This window comes from Lissotriton helveticus, chromosome 1_1 (genome assembly GCF_964261635.1).
Source record: "Lissotriton helveticus chromosome 1_1, aLisHel1.1, whole genome shotgun sequence".
NCBI lineage: Eukaryota > Metazoa > Chordata > Amphibia > Caudata > Salamandridae > Lissotriton > Lissotriton helveticus.
In genome coordinates this window covers 996951145-996972226 of record NC_136057.1, presented here as the reverse complement: position 1 = coordinate 996972226, position 21082 = coordinate 996951145, and the positions used below count along the sequence as shown (strand labels likewise).

At 44.8% G+C, this 21082-nt stretch overlaps 1 protein-coding gene across 1 annotated transcript in view; it reads right to left on the bottom strand.

Annotated features, from left to right (window-relative positions):
* Nucleotides 1-21082, bottom strand: part of LOC144763327 (uncharacterized) — a 1153250-nt gene that overhangs the window by 1008515 nt on the left and 123653 nt on the right. The window lies entirely within an intron of this gene.

Here is a 21082-nt window from a genome sequence, read left to right as displayed (position 1 = left end):
CCTCAGTCCATCTAACTACAGGTTTCAGATCTAATTTGGGTACACCCCATTGCCTGTCTTCCTCATCCCCAGGATAATCATTGTGGGCAACCAGGGGTTCAAAGGTTAGATTTAAGTCGCCAGCTATGAGTATATTGTTATCTAAGAGCTGATCCAAATCCGCTATAACTTTAGACCTTCCATCCTTATTGCCCCTAGCATAAATATTGTAAATATCCAACCAACCCAGAGAGCCCAAATCGACTCTAATGAGCTGGATGTCATTACTTCTAGTAGATACCTCTGAAATCGTAAGTGCTAGACTCTGGCGGACCCAAATGACCAAACCTCCCATCGGTCGACCCTTCGGCCCTTTAATAGCCGGAACAAAATAGTTTAAATAGCCCTGGACAAAATGAGGTTCACAGAGCCAAGTCTCCTGGAAGATACATACATCAAAATCATTGATGAATGTTAACCATTCCGGAGAATCCAGCCTGGAGCGTAAGCCAGCAATATTCCACGAAATTAGCTTACCCCCCCAATCCATTACTATTTCTTGGGTGTAAGGATACCTCAGCGGCTGGGATTGTACATTGTTCCGTCATTATATCTGAAGTCAGTACATCGGTTGAATGGATAACCAAAAGCGCCTCACTTTCCCTACTTGATCTTATGTTCCCAACCCGATGTTCGGCGACATCAGTATATATACTTCTAACACGTACAACTTCCTTGATCTTTTCATCACTAGGGTCACCCCCTGTATTACTTCTTGATCCTAAGTTCAGGCCTGGTATGAGTCAATCGTTGTTTCCAAGCCCAGAATCATAGCTCTCTCCATGACGGCTCTGTGCATGGAAAGAATGGCCTTGAGGAAAAGAACACGACTTTCTTAGTTGGATTCGTGAATGCGCTGGGGGTCTGGATCTGAACTCTAGGGCAAAAAGATTTTCGGCAAGGGATGCTGAAATTAATGTTAGCTCGATTACGTCGTATTCATCGAGCGGTGAACTTAATCTCATTGCCTTTATTATGTCTTCCCTGATCACCGAGCGACACCCTCTAACGTGCCCCAACCAGTGAATTGCCTTGTTAGTTAGGGAATCAACATTTTCTCTGTGACCACTGGTCCCAACTAATTTGGGTACATTAGTCATGTAGATTTTATTGGGACTATAGTCATCATTTTTTGAATACACGTTCCCCCTCCTCCTAGAAGCGTTTTTATCTGATATCACCGTTTTAGTGGGTGCCCTAGCTGTGATGCTCCTTCCTCCTGTGTTAATAGTTTCTGGTTTCTGGCCTTGTTTTATGTAAATGCCCGTACTAGAGGATGCCCTAAATGAAGTGTTACTTCCTCCTGTGACTGTAGTTCTGGGTTTCTGACCTTGTTTTGTGTTAATACCCGTACTAGATGATGTCTTAGATGTAATGTTACTTCCTCCCGAATTAGTAGTTCCGGATTTCTGGCCATGTTTTATGTAAGTACCCATTGGCCTACTCGCTGAAACTGATGCCCAGTCGTTAGAACCTTTGGGGGCTAGATCAGCTGAGACAGGTGCCAAAATTGAGCCTCCGCCATCACCCCCTTGCTGGACCTTCTGAGCGGGGCGGGGTCTCAAGGGGAAGGAGTTGACGATACTATTAGTGTCATTGTTAGAAAGAGTATTATTATTAGATAAGGTCCCCGACCCCCCATTGAGGACACTACCAACCATAGAAGACAGATTTGCAATCAAGGACTTCATTGCCACAATTTCATCACGCAGAAGGGTCACCAAACTTGTTAGCGTACTAACTTCTTCTAGTGCCATTTTTCCCCTCATGATATCAATGTCCGTCTCTGAACTGGATAAAGAATTTGTCACAGGGGTAACACAAACCCCAGGTGTTTGTGGCACTTGAGTGACAGGGGGTTCATCGTGAACAGCAGCTAGTACCGCATATCTGTTTGAGCAAGGAATTAAAGGAGCAGAGTCAGTTAAACCGATATCTACAGCGATGTTAGGATGCCCATCTGACCCTCTTGTAAAGGAGCCGTACCCGTTAAGTTAGCCAAGCTGCTACCATCTACAGCGCTTTTCTTAATCGCTCTGTGTTTAGCCCTAAACATATCTGGGATTACAGGCGTTTCACCCGTAGTTGCCAGCCCAGATAGATCTATGCTCTGCTCTCTATGATCGTTATCCTTCGTAGAATCATGACTGGCCAAAAGAATCTCCTCACAATCGTCAACGAGGGTGCAGATTCGATCAATCACGCAGTTAGAAGCAGCGTGAATAACCATGTTTTTAGTTTTCCTACCCTTCCTATGCTTCGGTGGATTAACAAGAGCCGCTCCCCCCCTTCCATAGTCTTCCGCTTCCCCATATCGCTGCGATATGCCAATTGGTTACAGTTTCACAAGGGCAGCTGGATTTATAGCTTCAAGTGAGTCAATTCAATTCAATTCAAGAATCTTTATTCGAATTTTTCAATTCATAAAAGTACATATCATAATGCATATTCCATAAAATACTATTATCCATAAAATACAATTAAAGGAACAGGTTAAATTAAAATGTAAACATTTTCCATCATTTTACGTGCTCCAACCGCAATTTTTAAAAAGGTACCGATACGACAAATTATTTCCTCATTATCTAAATTTAACAGTGCCTGATAGGATTGTTCCAAAGTAATGGGTCTATGTTTTTAAAAAAACGGAATTAGTAAACATTTTGTGTATTTCACATAGAATTTACAACAAAAGAGAAAGTGCAGGTCATTTTGTGTGCTTTGCCCGTCACAGGGGCAGCTAATTTTAGCTGTGTTTTGCTGGTAACCCAAAGGAAAATTTATCAGATACCTCACAGTACCGGCCCTTAGGCGAAATAATAAACTTCTTTCCCAGCTAGTCAGTGATAATGTCAAATACAATGCAAAGGTACATTTAGGCGACTCAATATTCAGATACTTAGCGACTGTAGTTTTCCCCGATTCGATCATCAATCTTTTCTGTAAATAAAGTGCTTTCAGTGCTTCTTTTAATTCAGATTTCTTAACATTATTAGCTTCAGTTGGGTTAACAAAAATATTTCCCATACCTACTTCCTGCAAGCTAGTATGCACATATTGAAGCCACGGGATCTTCCTACCTCTTTCGCAATTTAAACAGTCAGTTATTTTCTCTTGTGTAAGTTTTGCTGACTGATTCGTCCAGACCGAGTGCCAAAATAGAGCTGGGCGAGTATTAACAAAATCTGATACAAATGAAAGATTTAATTCACTATGTGCGATAAAATTAGATGTATAAATTGGGACACTTAACAATTTCCTACAGAACCTATTCTCTATTTGCTGGATAGTGGTACTTTTCCCAATGCCCCATACCTCTGCCCCGTAGGTCGCTACCGGGACACACTGTAATTTAAAAAAATTTACAATTGCTTTAATAGCATCATATCTCTTTGGTCTTGGAAGACTTAAAATTGAGTTAGTGGCCTTTGAGAATTTGCCCGTGGCCTGGGCCAAATGCCCAGTCCACGAGCCATTCGCAGCAAAGGACACGCCCAAGTATGGAAAATTATAGGTTCCAATAAGTTTTCCTTCTCCAACCTGTATTGAGTTCATCTGCCGCTTGTCAGGCCCACAAGACATTATAAAAGATTTTTTTAAATGTACCCTCAAGTCTAACTTATCCATAAAATCTGTAAAATTTAAAACCAGGGTACGAAGTGAGTTAGGTGTTCGTCCCAATAGCACTGCATCGTCTGCATACAGAAGAGCAGGTACCGGTTTACCATTTATTAGCGGGACGTCAGGGGTTGATTTTTCAAGGCACTTACTCAGGCCATTAATTTAGATTATGAAGAGCAGGGGTGCTAAAACGCACCCATGCCTAACTCCTCTACCTATATTAATTGTTCCTGATAGTTCTCCACCCATACCTATTCTCACTCTGGATTTTGAATCTGTATGTAAAAAAGCTAAAAAGTGAACCAGGGCAGTATCCCGACCATACTCTAATAAAATAGACCAAAGTTTGGACCTATTAACGAAATCAAAAGCTGAAGACAGGTCCATAAACGCTAAATAAATAGGAACCGACCGTGCAATATTATATTTATCAATAATGAGTTTCAAGTTGAGGCATTGTTCAACTGTACCGACCCCATTTCTAAATCCTAGTTGGCATGAGAACAGAATCCCACTATCTTCTATCCATGTAGTAAGCCTGTTATAAATAACACGCCCCAAAATTTTTAGAGAATTATCTAACAATGAAATGGGCCTATAATTCATGGGATCAGACCTGTCTCCTTTCTTATGTATGGGGACTATTATACTAGTACCCCAAGTTTCCGGCATTTTGGCTTTAGGCAGACTATTAAAAACATTCACCAATATAGGAGCCCATAGACCCGGTTGCCATTTAATAAGGTCTATGGGTAGCCCATCTGGGCCCGGGGCTTTATTTCCCAGACTCTGGGCGATAGCTTCTTCCACTTCTCCCAAATTAAAATTTTGATTATTTGATGCCTCAAAATCATGTAACTCCTCACTATTCTCACTATTCAGTGAAGAGGCATACATTTTAGAGAAGTGGCATTCCCAAGTTTCACTGGAGATGGTACAGCTAATCGGGGTAAGTTGTTGACCCATATTTCGGAGTTCTTTAACTGCAGGCCAGAATAATTTACTTAACTTCCCTTCCGCAGTTTCAGCCAGGGTCTCCCAACTTTCGCCCAAAAGTGTGGCTCTCCGTTTCTCTACAGCTAGTTTATAAATTTTCCTTGCTGCACTCACATTCGAATTAATTCTAGAATTCTCTGTGAGGACCTTACGTAAATTCCTATTCGCCACAGAGCAGTTGTTATCAAACCACCTAGGTTCTTTTGGGCTTAGGCCTGCTGGTACAGATAACAAGGTTCTAACTATAGAACATATTCTACTAAAACAGGAAATAATAACCTGGCAATCAGTGGGTGAGTCTAAGCAACAATCTATTGAGTTATGTTCTTCCATAAACAACGATTTTGTGATTCCAACTTTATCTATCCTTTTCCATCTCAGCCTTAGTTTATCTGTGGATACACTTATATTTCTTGCTCCTTGTGTCACACAAAAGACAGGTCGGGGGTCTAACCTCATAGTTACCGATACTGGGTTATGATCCCCAAAGTCTGTAGCTAAAACATCTGTTGCTATTATACGGTCTGCCATACCAGGGGAAACAAAGATAAAATCAATAATAGAGCTACTAACCCGACCTCTGTGCGTAGGTACTTGCTGTAGCGAGATGTTATGACCAGAGTCCATAATATTTGACAGAATATGCTCATCTAACAGACTTTGCAATTCTTGTCCCCTTTGGTTTGCCGGATCCCCCTTACCTTGTTTTTCTTGCCAATTATTATTTGGTAGCTGGGCGTTGAAATCACCACCTAAAATAATTTCAAGTCCTTCACTTTTGCCCCGACTATCCTCTAAGTTGGAGATAAATTTAGTAAGCGCTAGGAAATTCCTGTTTGGGATCGGGATAAAATCATTATTATAAAAGTTTATCAAAACAAAAGCAGCCTGCCGTGTATATTCAATAGCTTGAATGTTAGTATTCCCTGTGTTAATAATCCTATGTTTCCCCCCAGCCAGAATACTAAAACCAACAAACAGTCCACCAACACCAAAATGCAATTTACGAGCCGCTATGTTATAACAGTGAAACCCAATAACATTCAAATCATAGGGTGCCCAAGTTTCTTGAAACATTATTATGTCATAACCTGAGATTAGTTCAACCCAGTCTTTGTCCGCCAATCTAGGTTCCATACCCGCTACATTCGAACTAAGTATTTTTAAATCACAAGTATTATTCAGCTTGACTTCTACTGGTGGTGTTAATATTGATTTACACAATTGTGTATGTTGGGCTGGAACTATGCCTTTATTCTTTAATGAAACATCATCTTCTTTCAATTGGTCTGGGTGTTTCTCCATTTCACCCAAATTACGTAATGGGGGGTACTCTAATCTTTCCCTTAGATCTGAAGACGGATATAATTGTTCCCCATTTCCCCAATCCTTCACTATATCTAGAGGGAAAAGTCAGTCCACTCCCTCCATGCCTGCTAAGGCTGCATAGCGGTTATAGACCGGTAGAAAGCCATTGTCCCGCTATTGAGATGGGACGCTAGAATTATTATTCGGTGCCATTACAGGTCTCGGGTAGAAATAAGTCAGTTCACGGGGTATGATACCGTTGGTACCATTCTCTAGGGGCCAGTCTAAGATGTATCTGACTGCCCTACGATCTCTAAAATTAATTACAATAATATTGCCCGTTAGATCTTTTTTTCTGTGTCCCAACCAAGGGAGGCGCCTTACATTTAGGATTTCACCATTTAAATTTAGGGGAAGTGGGCGATTTTGTCTAAGCCAAAATATGGCTTTATTTTTTAAGTGGTGGTAGTCTTCTCTCTTACCCTCCTCTAATGAGGGAACTCCCGTAAGAACCACAACGAGCGGAACTGCTTCAGGTGGCAGTTCTACTCTATGCCTTTTGGACTTCATTACACTTTCAGCATTTTGGGGGTCTTTCATATTTTGTACTTTTACTGAGTGATTAGGTTTCCCTCCAGTCTGACCCTCTTTATCCTTGCTTTCAATATTTTGGCGTGGTGTTTTGGGAGGCAGTGGTTTCAAAGGTTTTGGTTTAATTTGGCTATTGGTTTTCGCTTCCTTTTAAGGCAGGAGGATTTAAAGATACTGATGTAGACTTTGGTATATCCTTGGTTGCACCCCTGTTTCCCCCAATTATTTGTTCTAATGTCCCCAACTGAAGTTCCATTTTTTTAAATCTCTCTAATAATGGTAGTGTAAAGGCTCGTAATAAGTGTTCAATACTACCCAGCAAGTCATTACTAGATGCTTTTTCCACTGGGCAGTGTGGGGGAGGGATTAAGGTAGGTAACACTATTGTATTTGGGGGAGGATTATTAGGAGTGCCAGACTCAGATCTAGTATTCTTACTTCTATGTTGACCACTTTTCTTCTTTCTCCTTTTTGGTGGGGGGCCTTGTTGTCGGGAACGCTTGGGGGTTTTAAAATTTCCCCTTTGGACAGTCTTCACTATTGGTAAAATCTCCACTATTGGTGGCGGTATATCTTCTAAGACTTCTGCCTCTGGTGTTAAAAGAGACACGGAGACATTAGAGTTCAACTCACTATTTGCATTATTTATATTAAATGGGGGAGTTCGCTCTCGCAAAAGTAATGAAATACTGTCATTACTCGGACTATCAGGGCCCTTGCTTTCAATATGAATCGCGGTGGGTGGCGAAGTTGCTAACTGTATCAATCCCAAAGACGAGCGTTTATTTTTGATAAGCTCAACAGAGCGACGTCGCTCAGCTCGTCGCTCCGCTAGGGTGATGTCCTTTTCAATTCTAGAGGAAACCTTTGTAATATAATCTAGCGTACCTCTATTTACCCCTGTGGATTTCCCCTTAGAGACATGCGAGGCCATAATGTGTGCAATATAATAGTACTAGAGTTACACAAACAAAAGTAAGGACCCAAATCGCAAACAGCTATATGGCAAGTAATCAATTTGTTGTTTGCCTACTAATATGCATCAATAATAGTCCTGGTCATCGGGTAGAAGTCAAGGGGGGTGGCCCAGTCCAGTCTCCTCTGGCCTCTGAGGGCCACAGAGGGCCCGCCCTTTGCCCAGGCTTCTCCCGGCGTCCCGCGAGGTGGGATTTACAGGTCTTTTAAGCGCCTCCTGGCGCGGTTAGATGGTGCGTGTTACCGCATGGGCTGCTGGGATATGTAGTCCCCAGCCCGCTCTCCACTCGGCGGCCGCGCTAGCGTGGTGGAAAAGCTAGCGAGGCGGCAGGAGGCAGACTGGAGGCTCCGACGGCAGGACAGCACAGGAGAAAGGGCACGCTGCGGCAAGATGCAGGTCAGCAAAGGTTCCCCACTCGCCAGGGGTTTACAGGTCTTTTAAGCGCCTCCTGGCGCGGTTAGATGGTGCGTGTTACCGCATGGGCTGCTGGGATATGTAGTCCCCAGCCCGCTCTCCACTCGGCGGCCGCGCTAGCGTGGTGAAAAAGCTAGCAAGGCGGCGGGAGGCAGACTGGAGGCTCCGACGGCAGGACAGCACAGGAGAAAGGGCACGCTGCGGCAAGATGCAGGTCAGCAAAGGTTCCCCACTCGCCAGGGGTTTACAGGTCTTTTAAGCGCCTCCTGGCGCGCTTAGATGGTGCGTGTTACCGCATGGGCTGCTGGGATATGTAGTCCCCAGCCCGCTCTCCACTCGGCGGCCGCGCTAACGTGGTGGAAAAGCTAGCGAGGCGGCGGGAGGCAGACTGGAGGCTCCGACGGCAGGACAGCACAGGAGAAAGGGCACGCTGCGGCAAGATGCAGGTCAGCAAAGGTTCCCCACTCGCCAGGGGTTTACAGGTCTTTTAAGTGCCTCCTGGTGCGGTTAGATGGTGCGTGTTACCGCATGGGCTGCTGGGATATGTAGTCCCCAGCCCGCTCTCCACTCGGCGGCCGCGCTAGCTCGGTGGAAAAGCTAGTGAGGCGGCGGGAGGCAGACTGGAGGCTCCGACGGCAGGACAGCACAGGAGAAAGGGCACGCTGCGGCAAGATGCAGGTCAGCAAAGTGAGTCTTTAAGAGCAATATAGTCTTGGTTCTACCTGGATTGAAGTATCCACTATCCTCTCAGGAATGGTAGGAGTGTTCCGAGGTAGGCGACCCCGCTTGTCAGATGTAACAATGACCGCGTCAAGATGGTAAAATTAAAGGGGGATGGCCCAGCCCAGCCTTGGCCAGCCCCGGACAGCCACAGACGGCCCACCCTTTGCCCGGGCTTCGCCCGACGCCACCCGTGCGGTCCGCGACGCAGAGGGAGCTCCTGCTCTTTATGCGCCTCCGGCGCGCTGTCAGGCGGAAGTGGGCGGTGTGGGCAAAGGAGCCTGGGCAAAGGAGCCTGCGGCCGCGAGGTGGTGCTTGCTGCGGCGGCAGGGGAGACCAACAGCGTCAGGGCCCCAGGAGCATCTGGTGTGGCGAGTGTTGCAGCCTCCGGTCCGCAGGTAAGTTTTTGCAGCGTTTATGGCCCCCCACTCCTCAGTGGGAGCTCCTGCTCTTTATGCGCCTCCGGGCGCGCTGTCAGGCGGAAGTTGGCGGTGCGGGCAAAGGAGCCTGGGAGTTGTAGTCTCCCCCCTCTGCGGCCGCGCGGTGGTGCTTGCTGCGGCGGCAGAGGAGACCAACAGCGTCAGGGCCCCAGGAGCGTCTGGTGTGGCGAGTGTTGCAGCCTCTGGTCCGCAGGTAAGTTCATGCAGCGTTTATGGGCCCCTGCTCCTCAGTGGAAGCTTCTTCTCTTTAAGCGCCTCCGGGCGCGCTGTCAGGTGGAAGTGGGCGGTGCGGGCAAAGGAGCCTGGGAGCTGTAGTCTCCCCCCTCTGCGGCCGCGCGGTGGTGCTTTCTGTGGCGGCAGGGGAGACCAACAGCGTCAGGGCCCCAGGAGCGTCTGGTGTGGCGAGTGTTGCAGCCTCCGGTCCGCAGGTAAGTTCGTGCAGCGTTTATGGCCCCCCTCTCCTCAGTGGGAGCTCCTGCTCTTTATGCGCCTCTGGGCGCGCTGTCAGGCGGAAGTGGGTGGTACGGGCAGAGGAGCCTGGGAGCTGTAGTCTCCCCCCTCTGCGGCCGTGCGGTGGTGCTTGCTGCGGCGGCAGGGGAGACCAACAGCGTCAGGGCCCCAGGAGCGTCTGGTGTGGTGAGTGTTGCAGCCTCCGGTCCGCAGGTAAGTTCGTGCAGCGTTTATGGCCCCCATTACTGTTGCTATCTTGTATGTCCTGTGTGAACATTGCTTACGTCAGTGATGAACTTCTAACCTACTCCTTTGTGGTTTAGGGAAATAAAGAGGGCTGCTTCTGAGCTAAAACTCCAGACATCAAGTTGCATCTCCACGGAGGTGAACTGATCTCTCCTGTAGTGACTGATCTTCACTGTAGTATTGTAATAAACCTATATTGCTGTGTCAACTTGTCTTCTTGGTGTTTGTTCAACAGATTTTCCCTCCAACAATAACTTTATATCAGTCTAATACAGTATAGAAATTTCAGATTATTTTCAACAATTTACCTGTTAAAATGCGTCTAGTGGACAAACTAATAGTTAAAAAAATACCACAGATTTTTAAAAGAGCTTTCCTATTACATTCACCATGCAATTCAAAAAGGAGAATGAGGAGGGTTTTCCGCGAAGACCTTCAGATTTGGAGAGGCATGCAGGATTCGACATCAGAAGAAGCACCCCCGAGTCGCCTGGAGTCAAGGCTGGGATACCACCTCAGATAGACCATGGATTTGAAAAGGAAGACTTTCCATCCTGCCATTCCAACGCGCCATCTACCCCTCGAAGGTACCCATCGGTCAGACACCATTGCCACCTACGCTCCTGGAGGAGCTTGGCTCTCGCAGGAGTGTGCAAGGGTGCAGGCTTGGGGGAAGGGGAAACCAATGCCACCTTGAATTACTGTAAAGATACAGCAGGTGGCAGCTGCGCTTTCATTGTTGTGCAGCCTTGCAACCTTGCAGCTTCTTGTCCTTTTTTTTGGTTTCCCTTTTTCTGTTTCATTATGAAACTCTCTGTTTGTCCACTGCACCAGTGATTGGGGCGTAAGTACATAGAGCCAATTAACAAGCTCTTCAACTGAGTGTTCGTGCAACTCATGGTGGTGCACGAGGATCCTCTACTTTTCTTTGAGGACTCCTGCATAAGATACAATGGGTGCACTGTGTACACTTTTTATAGCCACACAATGTCTGTAGTCTAGAGAGCAGACTCTTCACCCCCACAAGCACCCTGATAGTTGTGCACTGGGCAGTAATAAATCTCTGATTTAATCCCTCACTGGAAACAAAGTACTTACCTACCATTTTGTTTTGTTTCACCAAGAGCACTAGCAGGCACCAGTCCACCAGCACTGAGGGAGGACCCATACACAAGAAGCAACATTGCCTCATCTGAGCGAAGCTCCAACTGATTCTACCACATAATAAATCACTGATGTTACGTGAACTCTAAGGTCTACAGTTCTATCTGAGACATTAGGGTGGTTTCCCTGCCCGCATCTACTGTTCTGACTGTGCTGCACCTGGCTGGGGTAGTACTTCGTCACTCAGCTTCCTTGCACGCAGGCGCAGGATGCATCAACACATGCTTAAAAGCTCCAGCAGCAGCACCTAGGATGGGGAAAAAGAAGTTACCGAGAGGAGACACTACACATACAATGTCCATGAAGTTAATGTCAATAGATGGTATGCTGGAAAGGGCGATAGGGGCAGTGAGCACGGAGATCGCCCTTTCAGAGAAGGTTACCAAATAACCTAGGGTCACCCACTCAGGCTTGCCCATCTGTACCAGTGGATCCCTTAGTCTCTAACTCAGATCCTAGGCATCCCCAGTCTTCTTCTCTAGCATCTAGCCTCTCTCCAAATGCTTCACTAGAGGCCCATACAAGAGATTTGGCAGTGGCAGGTGAGAAAAGCAGCCCAGGCCATAGTACTCCATTAATTCACAAAACATAGTCTAAGATGGCAACCCACACCAAACTAACTGGCAAACAAGCAACGGTGCACTCTACTCAACTTAGAGCCATCACTTGTCAAGTCCTCCCAGTGTAATAGCTTACCTATCCCTACTTTATGTCTTGAGGGGAAGGGGACTACTTAGCCCCAAGACCACAATCTATAAATAATTATATGGAGAGTTGCCTAGAGACATGCAGGCATATATTTAAAGTGAAGCTTGCTCTCTAATTGCTCGCCTTGACTTGGTGGAAATGAAATTAGAGGCCTTAAAAAATGTGCTGCCTCATGCTGTAGGAAATAATGCCATGTCTATTATAGAGCCACCACAACCGACTGTGTTGCAGACAAGGAACAGTTTGATGCTTCTACCCCAGTTGTCCCAGACACCTGAAACTGTATAGAACTGGAGCTCAGTGTGTAATTTGGAGTGGCATGTCTCACAAGCTATATAAGGACACTTCCAACAGAAGACAGGGGCAAATCTAATCCAATGGAAGACTCTGGCAGACCCCTTACCAGATACCCTAAACGTCCCCCAGAATGTACGCCTTGCGCAATTATTCTTAAAGATGTTCTCACACTATCCCCCAATTCCAGTGAAGACTTTTTGGCCCTGAAAAATAAAGCTACGCATTTTATTAAAACTAACTCAGGATGGTCACAGGACTTAGCACAAAAAGTCTTGTGGGTGAGACAGACCACATGGTTATGCATAAATCTCAAAGGTTTTCCCAGTGATTGCGTATAAATCAACTTCAAGACCCCTTTGATTTCCAAGTTGTTATTACGGCACCTAACCAAGATGACTCCTTCATTGAGCCGAATTAAGGCGCATTCCTTAGGGTATTTTCTTTAGGCCACTTACTTCTTCTAGCCTCTCTAGGGTTGCTAATCTAACAGATGGCACAACAGCCAGCCCTGGACAAATCTCCTACAACCAGTGGCGGCTGGTACCATTTCAAAGTGGTGGGCGTAAAAGATAGTGAATAGTGAAGCGTGCAAGTCTGACATATAAGGAGTGTTGGGGGCATCCTCCGAGATATTATCAGACTGAAGAATAAGAAGTGTAAAAAAAAACAACAAGACAACAGGCATTTTCCATCTTTGCACCCAGGATCTGTAACAACATCCTCATTTCCATCAGCACCACCCCAACACTGCTGCAATGTAGGAAAAATATAAAGACATACTTCTTTAAAGAATAGACTTCAAAATGCAGTAAAAAAAAAAACAGCTGCCGCTCCTATAACTCATTGACTGTATGCTTGGCTTCATCCTGTACAAAACTCCTCTGCCTTTTTTGGCCAGATTCCAGCTTTGCAAATAGTACACACACACATGCATCAGAGTCTAAAGGGGTGAATTTAAGACGAGTGACTGATTGGGTACTCACTGTATATCATGTCAGTATATACAATCACAGAGTAATCACCCTTCAACCCCTCAAACAGGCCCTAAACATAGAATCCTAATAATATTCAACCCTAACCCTGAGTACACATTTTCTGTACTGTGCAGGCGAGTGCGCTTGAATGAATAAACTTCCCCGCGTTGCGCCCGTCGCCCTATCATCCAGAAGATAGGTCGGCGGTCGTAAGGCGGGGAAGTTTAACCGTGCAAGCGCACTCGCCTGCAGATATTATTTTACGGAACCTCCAAGATTACAAATGGACATAAATAAGGTAAAAAACTTGTTTTTACATCGAAACGAGCTGCACGGCGGACACGGATACATTTCTAAAATAAATGGAATAGAAACGTAAACAGAGATACCAACGGGACGGAAGTAGAACCAGCAGTTAGGTTTTTCTGTACTTTTCGATAAGAAGGGAGAAAGCGCTGAGGAAGTTGTGAGTTAATCCTTACATGATGAAACACGTGTTGGCTAAAGACTGAGGGCCAGATGCATCAAGCTAAAAACCGGTCGCAAAGGGGCAGATTCTCAGAATCTGCCCCTTTGCGACCGGTATTTTTGCATTTGGGATGCATCATCCCAAATGCAAAAATCGCAAATAGAGAATTCGCTAAATTGCGATTGTTTGCATTTAAGGAATCTCAAATGGAGATTCCTTAAATGCAATGCATGAAAGTTTCAAAAATAGCGAAATCGCTAATAGGGCACGCAAATTACCACGAAGTACAACTTCATGGTAATTTGCAAAAACTTTGAAAAATGCACTTTTGTGCATATTTCAAAGTTTCATGTTGCGCACACACATGCCCTAAGGGCATGTGTGTGCGCAACATATGTGCACAGATCAAAATCAGGGGTGCAACAGGGTGTCCTTTGGACACCCCTGCACCCTTGAACTTGCAATCTCAATTTGCGAATCGCTAATTGTGATTCGCAAATTGAGATTGTCTTCCCATTCATTCCTATGGGCCTCTGGGCCCATAGGAATGAATGGGGAGGTATTCATTAATTGCAACTCGCAATTTGTGAGTCGCAATTAAGGAATTCTAAGGAATCGCTATTTTTGTAGTGATTGCTTGATGCATTCCATTTTGCTTTTCCTTATTAGCGATTCCTTATTTTTCGCTACTAAGGAATCGCAAAATGGATGCTTGATGCATCTGGCCCTGAGGGCCATATCTATCAAGCATTTTTCCCATTTGCAAACGGGCAGATTCTCAGAATCGGCCCGTTTACAAATTGGAAAAAGCCTTTTGGGATGTATCATCCCAAAAGGCCATCGCAAAAATAGAGAATTGAAAAATTAGAGATTCTCTATTTTGCGAATGCAATTATGGAATTGCAAATTGTGATTCCTCATATGCAATTCTGGAAGCACCAGAAATTTGCTATTTGGCTTTAAGGAATTGCAAATTGCCACCAACTTCAAGTTCGTGGTAATTTGCGATTTTCTTTTAAAAAGCATTTTTTTGATTTGATGTCACAAATACATGCGCACAAATGCATATTTCAAGGGTGCAACAGGGTGTCCTTTTGGCACCTTTGCAACCTTGAAATTGCATTCTCAATTTTAGATTCTCTAATTGGTGATCCCAAATTGAGAATGTCTTCCCATTCATTCCTATGGGCCTCCTAGCTCTTAGGAATGAACGGGAAGGTATTCCTTATTTGCGAAACGCAAAATTGTTAAAAAATCCCTCATACATTTCATTTTGCGATTCTCTAATTGCGATTCACTAAAAATCGTAATTTGAGAATCGCAAAACTTTTTTTTTTATACATCGCGCCCGTAGTATATTATGATATATGCTGCCTGTTCTTATTGACATCGTAGCCTGATGATAGCTTTTAAACGCTTTTAAAATATCATTTTATTTGACCATAAGGGAAAGATAACAATATTGTATGTTTTTAGGGAATTACATTTCCAAATAAACATTTATGAAAGAATTATGAATGACTCAAATAGGGACTTTTTACCTGCTGATTAGCATGGAGATGTCTATTATTTATACACAGACATTTACGTTCCTAGAAAGAGTTCATGAAACAACAACGGCCTGGATCTTCCCTCATGTAAGATGTTGTAGCAACACAGGACAAAGATGAGAAAGCAAGGGTGAGGGGGTTAGAGTAGAAGCCATCTGCAGAAAGCCGAGCATCTCGAAGAGCATTCCAAATTGCATTATGGGCGATGAAGTCATAAATTAATTTTTGCTTCTTCTCATAAAGCTTTACTAGGGTCAGGTGTGACTGTAACAGGTCTGCTGTGAACCTTAGCGTGTGGAGTTACCTTGAAGGAGATGAACAGAGTGTCCTCTTTGTGGATAGCACCATCTTGCACCACAGACACTGCCACTGTTTATTGGTAGGGCAATAAATTGCAATTGATAAAATTGATAAAGAAGTTGGGACTATGAACATATTGCACTATTTTGAATGATGTAAATGATAACTTGGAACCTATCCAAAGATGATGAATTAAAATCCAAGGATTGGATAAGCGAAACAGAGTGTTTTAATTATGAAGCACCCAAGAGCGCTGTCGTGCCGGGGCACTCTGGGACTTATGAGTATAGCTGTCTGGTAACATATACTCGTGTGCCTCTGGTTGGAGGACACACCAGGGGAGCACAGCCTCACATCAGCACAATTCCAGTGAAGCAGGAGCACGACCTGTTGGTGTGCAGTGCCAAGGTTTAATCTTAGATGCTACCAGACAAGGAATGTAGAACTATGCTGGCTTCCATGTGGCCTTGCAACTGGGGATAATCCCATTTAAGGGCTGAGTAGAAGCACAAACAAAGAAGCACACCAACCACCCAGCCCGGTTTGTGCCTCAAATGTGAGGTACTGTTTATGGTCATGCGGTGCACAGTCCTACATGAGTACATTGATCCCATATGTGGCTGACTCTCTATTCTTTCCGAGCTTCTCTTTGGTGCTGGTGCATTTGAAAACATGAGCAATTGTTCCTATATGCATGCAAGGCCTCTATGGGTGCAGTGCAGATGTCAAGTCTAAATTCATGTGGATGGTCTTCAGGTGAGAAGTTTTGGGGTGTGCTTGTCAGGTGCAATGAGAAGAAGCATTTTACTTCATCGGGGATGGCTGCTTCTTAAGGGGCCAGCATGAATCTTCTGTGTCAATCTTTTAGTTAAACGTGTGATTACTTTCAAGCTTTGTGTGGTGTGTGTGCAGATACTTTCAGTATACAAAGTGATGCCCAGTCAGTTGTTATGTTGGTTGTTGTTTCAGGTGTGATTTCCTTCATGTTGTCTGCCTTCATATTCTCATCCATCTAAGCTCAGTATGTTCTGCTGCCAAACAGTGTGATACTTTACACTTAATTATAGTATTGGTGTGGGGGCAATTACTGTGCTGTCTCTTATTTGAACTTGAAATTTGTACCTTCATCCTTCTTCTGTTGTTTGGGAGTGGTGTGCAGGGTTGTCACCTTACACCTCAATAGCAGTGCATATGGAATGTACAATTATATTTTGCACAGATTCTGTGTCAACCCCCCTTTAAGAGTGCCTGAGGGCACGCAGGGTTTACTGGGCCCAACTGGGGCAGTTGAGCCCTTTTACTCCTGATGTCCCAGGGCCCGGCCTACTATGGATCCTGCGTAAGGTGGCCAAGTACCCCTTCTGCAAGTACCCCTTCTGCACTTGACTCTCAATGGTAGCTGAGGATGAGCAGTAAAAGGCTTAATCGCTGGGAAAGTGTAGATGCAGGTTAGTGAACACTACTCGTAACTTAAAGAGCACATAACAAAGTCAATAAATCAATGTCAAGTCAAATACTTTTTTTCATATCATAAAGAAGTATTTTCTTACTAACTCTATGCATTTAAAGAAGTATTACGACATTCATAAGCAATAGTACAATGACCTTCAGGTTGGCACTCTAGTGTTTCACTGTCAAATCCCTGTCCCACCTGCTCCTCGTAATGTGGTCAGAGTTATTTCACATTCACTGCTGGCCGTATCCAGGGAATGCTCACTAGTAAGCCTTACTCAAGAGTCCACCCAGACTTTTAGAAACTAGTCAAAAGTGTATTTGGTGTTGCAGCACCTTTAGCAGGGAGACCCTAGTGGTCAAGTAGGCATGTAACAAATCTTACCCGCTCCAGCATTAAGGAACGATTCCGCACTCTAGCGGGTGCCCCGACTGCGGGCACTCATGATGCTCCAATCCTGTTCAGTTGAGTCAGTCTGCACACAGGAGGCGTGGCAGCACCTGGCATGCGCAAGTTCTCCAAGCACTTACGTGGCCAGCTCCAGCAGTAATCAGAGGTGCTCCCGTGTGTCCTCCTGCACGGCAAATTCAGTGCTCCGCTCAGGGAAGGGGAATTGATCCTAGCACTGTCAAACTGGTTCCAGCAATGTGGCAATGCACTCACGGTTCTCAATTCTTGCTGTGGGTTGGGGGCAATACTTAATGCTTAGTTTGACCCACTTGTCTCAGCGTTCAGTTCTCGGGTAGCGACTCGAACTTCACACTTATTTAGTACACGCAGCCCCTCGTGGTGTACGGGGTTGCCACAGCATCTTCATACGAAGAGTCGGACTTCACAGGCAGTCAGTACCATGGTGGCCCCTTCCGGCATTCGGGGTCGCCGCTAAGGCCACATACAGGTCTCGTTGCTTGTTGGCAGCAATACCTTCCACATCAGCCCCTCATGGCATGCGGAGTCACCGCAAAAATGCAGTATGGCCTTCATGTTCCCCGCACAGCACTCAACTCATGGCTATCTTCACGGTTGCCCTCTCCTGGCACAGGGGGGTCACCAAAGTAATCTGCACACAGGCAATGACCCGTTTGGTGCAACAGCCATCTCCTCACTCTTGCACTGGGAGTCCTCTCAACAGGGTTCCCCAGTGGGACTCACATCTTCCAACACTCTCCCCTCACTCACAGGGCACACACGTCTTGAGAAGCAGGCTGGCACTGGTGCTCCAGAACAGGTGGTCTTGGTTTCCCTGGGTGATGAACCCTTACACACCAGGATGACTAGCAGACCTTGGCTCCCAGTCCTGCTCACAGACAGAAGTCTTTCAAAGCTTCCCCTCCTCATACAGCCCATCCAGCTGCTTGGCAGAGGTTCATTTTTTGGGGTCTTACCCTCCCCTTCCTATAGTCAATTCCCAGACACCAAATGTGATTTAGGGTCTGGGTCTTTGACGTTTTCTGTAGGGGTTCTGCTTATTTTGAAGTGTACACTTTCTCTTCAACGTCTTGAAAAGATATCTGTCACAGCAGGAGAGACTCCAAAGCTGCTAGTCCCACAACACAGGCCAAGGGAGTGACTAGAGTTTAGACCTTGATGTCAGCAACTGTGATATGTGCATCAAAGGTTTAATCCCTGGATCCTAGCCCTACTCTTTATGAATCCTTTGTCAGTCCCATTTCCTTCTTGAGATGTGTCCAGGCCCCTCCCTTGTGATCTCTTGCTATTTCAAAGAGCACCCTTTAAAGTATACAGGGGGAATAGCTCTATCTTCTCCACGGTATCCCACCTAGCTAACAGGAATGAAGTAATACACAATCTGTTTTAAGCAATTCCACTACTCCTCATGTCTTCACCAGTCAGACCTGGGCTTCCTAAAATGGAACCCACTGTCTTACATGTGATGTACCATTACAGGCCCACTTTCACTCTGTGTATACACACAGCACACACAGTGACCAGTACTGTTACCTCCATGTATTGTGCCACCCCAGAAGCACATACATTAAGCATTCACATTCTCTCTGCACATACTGTTCAATACTGTAGTCTTTTGTATATTGTACCATGGTGTGCTACATTCAAAAACTTACACAGCTAGTCACTTCACCCATCATGTATTTTACTTCTTGCAAGCACACATACTCGTAGCACATGCTTTACTTATGTACTCACTGCACAGCACTACATCTCTCATGCAATATATTTGTCACAAGTATACATATACCTAGTACATGTATTTACCATGAATGCAATGATAACACTGGTCTTTCCCAGTACTTTACCCTTCCCCGGCACACGTACAACCAGTGCAGAAGCAACACTCCTGCTAATTGCAGCACTCTACATCTAACTGATGTAAGCCCAGGAGTGAGTTAAGTGCACAGCATAGGAACTTTTAAAAAGTTGAGGGAGCCGGTAGGCCTCACTCCAGTGACACAGCTTTAAAAGGACCTCTTCGCTCTTACTGATCACTACATGCTATACTGCCATCACTGTGAGCATGCTGCTTAACTCCTGGTGAAGGTAGTAGACTTCCACCACTATGAGGGTAGCGCTTTGGGAACTCCTTCCTGGCCAACAGGACCACAATGCATGTGACAGGCTTCTGTCATGGCGCACGCACATTATCCCTGTTTGCCTATGACAACAAAAATCCGCAATAGGGATCCAGACAACAATCCAGTTGGGCACTCAGGTCACAACACACTGTGACAAGCTTATGAAGGCAGCATTTTCAATACTGGGTTTGGATGAGCCTGTGTTCCAGTGTTTGTTCGTGTGCACCACATTTTACCAGTCATAGTCCTTTGTCTCTTGTTTGTTACTTTACAGATGTGGTCATGTTTGTGGATTTGACTGTTTATGGCGTGAGTTGTAGGAGCATCATAATGGGTGGTGAATTTTGATTGGTAAGTTCTTAAGGGGACTGGTTCTGACATTTTTGCCTGTAACATTTTTTGAACCTCGTTTACACTAAACATGCGTTTTGTTATCTATCCATTTGCTTGATTGTCGAAATGTATGCAGCTCGGAATAGACAGAGCTGCTCAATCGTCCTCGATCAGACAATATGTCAATATGTCAAACTACAATGCACATATCAGTTTGGATTTCTGCAGCAGTGAACCCGTGGGGCTTTGTTTTGACTAATAGATGCTGTTAGAGAAGTGTCTGAATCAAATTGTCCGTGCTTGTTAATATAAGCACCCATGTAGTAGGTAAGACGCAACCTTATATGGAAGCAAAGAATAGGGTGACCTCCACAAGCGCCTTAATGGGTTTAAGCGTTGTCTCCTGTTGTATTGTTTTTCTGGGAGCCCCTTAAAAGTAGTAAGTCGGGCCAAAACGTGTACCGAACAACCTATCAATGGCGGTGGCCACTGTGGAATACACACAGCATATTTCCCTTACCCTTCAGAGACGACTCTGGCTTAAGCTGGAAGAAATGGTTACGTTTGAAGCTCTCACCTACATCTTCAGCACAGAAAAGAGGAAGGGACCTGAACACTGGCTATCCAGAATAGTGGAACAGGTGCTTAGTAAGATTGGGAGATTGGGAGACAGATGCCTGTTGAGGGTGCCTCACGCAAAGATAGCCTGCTTACAGGTAAAGCACTTCAGGTTGAAGGCGTATGCTTACGGTACTGGCTACCGGATGAGTTTAGGAAATCTGATATTACTGTCACCTTTACAAGAAATCCAAGACATGGTAGTTTTTATGGATCTGTATAGAAATAAATAACATCATCTGTTTACGATGAGGTTTATTAGCTATATTCAAGTGATATGACTATTAATATGAATTTGACTATTGTTCTTGTTATATAACGTTTTTATGATCTAACAGAAAATCCAAGTATGGATAAAAGGAATTTCACAAAGAATGTTGACAAAGAAAACTAAAAGACTAGAAATAGTATCCGAGAGTCAGAGAAAAACTACGAATCTACTTTGAAAGCAACAATACTGTGTGATAGTTAAAGTAACGTGACTATGTGTTATCCTGCACTCAGATTTCCCTTCTTGGAAAAAAGTGCCCATCAGTTCCCGCCTGATTCCGCCCTACATCATTTGGGCTCTCCTTAGCCAGGAGAAAATGCAGTATATCTATCAGTGTAGTAGTGATAGGATGATTTTTGCTGGTAGGACTACCAAAATGCTTTACTGCGGGTTACTGAATTACAGTGCCAAAGTAAATGTGTGAAAAAATAGTGATGTTAAAATTAGGTAGCTATTGAGTGGATGCAAACATTTTAACCAGTTCCCTCAAAACTCCCAATATTAAAATGTGAGAAAGCAAACAGATTTGACATAATATCTGTTGTTCAGTATGGTCAACATGTTTCAGCAAATGTGACTTGGTATGTCACTG